A 6,474-nucleotide genomic window follows, 5' to 3' on the forward strand; every position below is an offset into this window, starting at 1 on the left:
CTAGAATTCTATGCACTACTAGGCAGGGGCCTAGCACCCTACAGCTTCCAGCAGAGCTAAGGGAGCAAAAGGTTTTTCTTTTTTCCCACAGAGCACAGTCGTGTTGATTCCATAAAGTTTTTGTTGAGACAGGAAGGGATAAAAATGAATTTGGAACAGAAAGGGGTAGAGATTCTTTTCCCACTGTAGTTTGCTCAAGGTATTTACCCCCAGAATAAGTTGAGAACCATGGTATAAAGGGACAGAAAAGAGACTTCAAAAAACAGGGCGAATGAGCACAAGAGGAGAAAAAAAAAAAAGACTGCAACTTGCTCCCAGGGACTGAAGAAAATTAAAAAAGGAAGGTTGGAATCCATCAGTGTTCCATTAGTCATCTTCTCCTCCCTCCTCCTCTTCTTCCTCCCCTTCATCATCATCTTCATCTTCTTCACCTTCATCCTCATCTCCTTCTTCTTTGATATCTTCCAATCCTTCTTCTTTATTATCATCATCATCTTCTTCTCCTTCCCCTTCTTCATCATCCATATTGGGAACCAAGTAGTACTGTAATGGATTTGACCAAATATCATCTTTGATGACCTCTCCTAACTCATCTGCACCTGCATCAGAATGGTCAGTAAACCAGGTGAAGAAGCTCTCTGGTTCCTCATGCTGTCTCTTCCTGCTGGCTTATTCTGTGTTTGACTTGAACGTTTCATCAAATCCTTTCCAGATTTTCATTTGATTTTGGTGGACTTTGAAGATGGATCACCACTCTCATTCAGATGAAATTCTTTGGAGAGAACTTTATTTTCAAAGTAAGGTTTTCATCAAAATAAAAATCTATTCTGTAACCTGATTTAATATCTTCAAATTCTGTCACTTTAACTCTTGTCAAATAATGCAGCACCTCTTCATCCTTCTCCCCAAGCAGTGTAGACACTTGTGGATGGTTGACAAATGTTGTTACCCCAAAATTGGGAATTTTGGCAATCAATTCTGACCTCTTCTGAAAAAATGGTTGGCGGAGTTTGTTATATTTCTGTTCTACTTTCAAAATCTCCTCACTGGCTTGTTCATTAAATCTGTCTATTTCATTTTGTACTTCATCAATATGTTCAGTTGCTTCTTGCTGTTCTTTTTCTCCCTTAGGCAAGTGCTGAGATGTCGATGTCTCCTGTGGCTTGGGGGCAGGAGGTAATCTCTGTTTCTTCGTTTGAGGTGGGAGCGAAGACTTGCATTTGGGGGCCATGCTGTGAGGAAACTCCACGAAACCAGGAGAGAGGCACGTCTGGAAAAAGCCCCGCTTCAAGACCTTTCTTGTTTCCTGAGAAAGGCTTGTATTGCTTTGTACTTCCCGCTTAGGATGACCTTTGCTGTATCCTAAAATTTTGAACGGTTGTGTTTTCATTTCCAGTTGTTTCCATGAATTTTTAAAAATTCTTCTTTAATTTTCTGGTTGACCCATTCATTCTTTAGTAGCATGCTCTTTAACCGCCAAGTGTTTGAGTTCTTCCAAATTTCCTCTTGTGATTGAGTTCAAGTTTCAAGACATTGTGGTCTGAAAATATTCAAAGAATAATTCCAGTCTTTTGGTACCAGTTGAGACCTGATTTGTGACCCAGTATGTGATCTATTCTGGAGAATGTTTGATGTGCACTCAAAAGAATGTGTATTCTGTTGCTTTAGGTTGGAATGCTGTATATTATCTATGAAGTCCATCTGGTCCCTGTGTTATTCAAAGTCCTTGTCTCCTTGTTGATCTGCTTAAATGATCTGTCCATTGCTGTGAGTAATGCCCACTATGATTTTATTATTATCACTGTGTTTCTTTAAATTTTTTATTAATTGGTTTATGTAATTGACTGCTCCCTAGTTAGGAGCATAAATATAATTGTTAGATCTTTTTGAGTAAGACCTTTTAAGTAATATATAGTGTCCTGCTTCATCCCTTACTACAGTCTTTGGTTTAAAATCTAATTTGTCTTATATAAGGATGGCTACCCCATCTTTCTTTTTATGTCCATTAGCATGATAAATGGTTCTCCACCCTCTCATTTTAAATCTGAGGTGTTTTTGTGTCTAAAATGAGTCTCTTGTAAGCAACATATCAATGAGTCTTTCTTTTAAATCCAATCTGATAGCCTGTGTTGTTTGTAACATTTAGTCCAATTACATTCAGAGTAACTATTGAAAGATACAAATTTAATATCCATGTATTACCTGTAAAGTCCCTGTTTCTGTAGATTGTCTCTGTTCCTTTCTGGTCTTTGTTACTTTTGGTTTCTCTCTCCACTCAAAGGATCCCCTTTAATATTTCTTGCAGTGCTCGTGTAGTGTTCACACATTCCTTCAGTTTTGTTTGTCCTGAAATCTTCTTTATCTCTCCTTCTATGCTGAATGACAGTCTTGCTGGATAAGTATTCTTGGCTGCATATTTTTCCTATTTAGCACATTGAATATATCATGCCAGTCTTTTCTGGCCTGCCTTCTCTCTGTGGACAGGTCTACTGCCAGCCTTATGCGACTACCCTTTTAGGTTAAGGACTTCTTGTCCTGAGTTGCTTTCAGGGTTTTCTCTTAATTTTGAAATTTGCAAGCTTCACTATAATATGTTGAAATGTTGACCTATTTTTGTTGATTTTGAGTAGGGTTCTCTGTGCCTCCTGGACTTGAATGCCTGTTTCCTTCCCCAGATTAGGGATGTTCTCAGCTATAATTTGTTCAAATAAACCTTCTGCCTCTTTTTCCTGCTCCTCATCTTCTGGGACTCCTAGAATATGGGTATTATTTCGCTTTATGGAATCACAGAGTTCCCTACGTCTAAATTTGTGATCTAATAATTTTCCCTTCTTTTCAGCTTCCTTATTTTCCATCATTTTATCTTCTATATCACTTTTTCACTCTTCTGATTCATTCATTCTCTATTTTATGGTCTCCACTTGGGAGTGCATCTTGATAATAGCATTTTTAATTTTGGCCTGACTAGAGTTTAGTTCTTTTATTTCTACAGTAAAGGGTTTCCTATTGTCTTCTATACTTTTTTCAAACCTAGTTAGTATCTTTATATTCATTGTTTTAAATTTTAGTTCAGACATCTTATTTTCTCTAAATTGATTAAATCCCTGTTAGTGACTACTACCTTCTGTTGTTTCTTTTTTTTCTTAAGATTTTATTTATTTATTTGAGAGAGAGAGAAAGAGAGCACGAGAGGGAAGAGGGTCAGAGGGAGAAGCAGACTCCCTGCTGAGCAGGGAGCCTGATGCGGGACTCGATCCTGGGACTCCAGGATCATGACCTGAGCCAAAGGCAGTCGCTTAACCAACTGAGCCACCCAGGCGCCCTACCTTCTGTTGTTTCTTTTGGGGTGAATTTCTCCATCTGGTCATTTTGTCCAGAAAAGAAAAGAAGAAAGAGAAAAAAACCCCAGCAATAATAACAACAGAAACTGAACACTACATAAACAAAAACAAAAACAAAGGAAACCAAACCAAACCAAAGCAAAAAACTAGATTCTGGGTGTTTTTTGGTCTTCTTGTTAAAAGAAACTAGATCCTAAAATAAGAAAGAAAGGAAACTTACATATATATATAGATATATAGATATATCTATATATATATGTAAACTTTTATACATATGTAAAATAAGATAAAATACAATGAAAGGAAACAAAAATATATGTAATGTATATATAAAATTAAAAGTTAAAAAAGAATTAAAAAAATAACTGAAAAAAATAATACTAAAAGACTAAAGGATAAAAATACAAAGAATGCTGTATACTGTTTCCCCAAGAGCTGAAGCTTTGCAGCCCTGTATGATCAGTAAACTTGGTGAGATTGAGTTGTTTGTCCTGGTCTGGGGGAGGGGCCTGATGAGCTGATTCTCAGGTGGACTTGCCCTATTGCAAATGTGCCTCCCTTGGCAGAGGTAGGGCTCAGTGTAAGTGGCTCTGGATTCCATTATGTGGTGCTGTTTTGCTCTCTGAAGGCTTTCAACAACCATGGACAGGATGAATATGGCTGGGCCCCACTCTCTAGCTGTGGAGCTGAAAGTTTGCACCCCCACTCTTCAGTGAGCCCTCACAGAAAAGTCATCAATCAGTGTTGTCTCCTGGGTTTCCTTTAGAACTCTGTTCACCTGGCTTGTGACTGAGCATTTTTATTTCAGGCACATGATTCAGTTTCAAAACTCCACATTTTATGGATTCCTGTTGCATGGACCCTCACTGTTCCTCCTGGAGGAGGAGGTGGATCTTTTTGGTTGTTTCCAGTTTTTGGTTATTATGAATAAAGCTACTACTATAAGCATTTACATACCAATCTTTCTGTGGGAATATGTTTTCTTTTCTCTTAGGTAAATACTTAGGAGTAGAGTTTCTGGGCTGTGTAAGTGTGTATTCATTTTATAAGAAACTGACAAATTGTTTTCCAAAATGACTGAAAAAATTTTCATTTCTTCTGGCAATATGATAGTGTTCTAGTTATTCTTCATCCTTGATAGCACTTGATATTGCTAGTCTTTTAGATTTTATCTATTATAGTAGTTGAATAGTAGTAGTTGCTATGTCATTGTGGTTTTAATTTGTATTTCCCTGGTGATTAATGATATTGGACATTTTTTCTTGTGCTTATTTGCCATCCATATATCTTCTTCAGTGTCTGTCCAAATCTTTTGTCCATTTTTAATGGGCTATTTGTTGTGTTGTAAGAATTCTTTATATTTTATTCCAAATACAAGCCCTTTATCAGATAAATGTTTTGGAACTATATTCTACAGTCTAAGGCTTATCTTTTAATTTTCTTAGTGTCTTTTGAGGAGCAGAGGTTTTTCATATTTATGGCATTCAATAACAATTTTTCTTTATGGTTTATGATTTTTGTGTTCTATATAAGCAATCTTTGGTTGACTCAAGATCATAAAGATTTTTTTTCCTGTGATTTCTTAGAGTTTTGTATTTTTAGCTCTTACATTTAGGTCTGTGATCTTTACAAATTAATTTTTGTGTATGGTGTGAGATAGAGGCAGAGGTTTATTCTTCCTTCCTTCCTTCCTTCCTTCCTTCCTTCCTTCCTTCCTTCCTTCCTTCCTTCCCTCCTTCCTTCCTTTCTTCCTTCCACATATGGACATTCAATTGTTCAAGCACCATCTATTGAAAAAGCAACCTTTTTTCTGTTAATTTACATCTTTGTTGAAGGTAATTGATCTAAATTATTATATATAGGTTATCTATAGTTTTATTAAAATCTCTACTACAACTATAACCAGTTTTGAGAAGCTGGTTCTAAAATTGACAAGATGGTCCTAAAATGTGTAAAGAAATTCCAAAGGCCTAGAGGAGCCAAAAAGAGTTCAAAAGAACATTGGAAGTCTCACCCTACCTGATTTTAAGATTAACTATAAAGCTATAGTCATCAAGACAAGTTGGTATTGGTTTAAAGATAGACATATAGGTCAATAGAACAGAGTAGAAAGTCTAGAAATAGCTATATTTGGCAAAAACTGACTTCTTAACAATATTGATTCTCCCTGTGCATAAACAGGGCATATCTCCTCCTTTATTTAGATCTTTTTAAAACTGTTCTCAGAGAAATATTCTATAGTTTTTGGTGTACAGGCCTTGACATATATTGTTAAATGTATTCTTGAGTATTTTACGTTTTGATTCTATAGTATATGCCATTGTTTTTCAATTTCAATTTATAATTATTTTTTCACTAGAAATGACAACTTTTTGTATATTGGCCCCGTATCTTGTGACCTTACTAAATTTATTTATAAATTCTAATAGCTTTTTTGATAGATTCTTTGGAATTTTCTCTATGTAGGATCCTGTCATCTTTAAACAAAGATAGTTTTACTTCTTGTTTTCCAATCTGTATGCCTTTTATTTCTTTTTCTTGCCCTATTGTGCAGGTTAGTATACCAATACAATGTTAAATAGAGGTAGTGAGAATAGTCATCCTTGCATATTATTCCTGATCTTAGAGGGGAAGTGTTAAGTGTTTTAGAATTAAAGATGAGATTAAATCTGTGTTTTGTGTAGATACTTTTTATCAGGTGGAGGAAGTTTCCTTCTATTTCTAGTTTGCTGAAAGTTTTTAATCTTGAATGGATATTGAATTTTGCAAATGCTTTTCTGTATATATTGGGATTATGATATGATTTCCTTTTTTATTCTGTTCATATGATAAGTTACAATGTTTGATTTTCAAATGTGGAACTAACATTGTATACCCACTTCATGATGTATTATGAAGTATGTACTATGATGTATTATAATTTTATATATTATTGATTTCACTTTACTGATGCTATATTAAAGAATTTTGAGTTAGGTTCAGGAGGGATATTGGTTAGTATATTTTCTTTTCTTGAAGTATCTTTATTTGGTTTTGTTACTGGGAATAGTGCTGTCATCATAAAGTGAGTGAGTAAGTGTTATCTTCTACTCTATTTCCTGGAAGGTTTTGTCTAAAATTGGTATATTTTTTC

At 35.2% G+C, this 6,474-nt stretch overlaps 1 pseudogene; it reads right to left on the reverse strand.

Moving 5' to 3' along the window:
* Positions 1-366: 366 nt before the first annotated feature.
* Positions 367-1,246, reverse strand: LOC113934922 (annotated as a pseudogene).
* Between the last annotated feature and the right edge of the window lie 5,228 nt (positions 1,247-6,474).

Source organism: Zalophus californianus, chromosome 13 (assembly GCF_009762305.2).
Source record: "Zalophus californianus isolate mZalCal1 chromosome 13, mZalCal1.pri.v2, whole genome shotgun sequence".
NCBI classification, from domain to species: Eukaryota; Metazoa; Chordata; class Mammalia; order Carnivora; family Otariidae; genus Zalophus; species Zalophus californianus.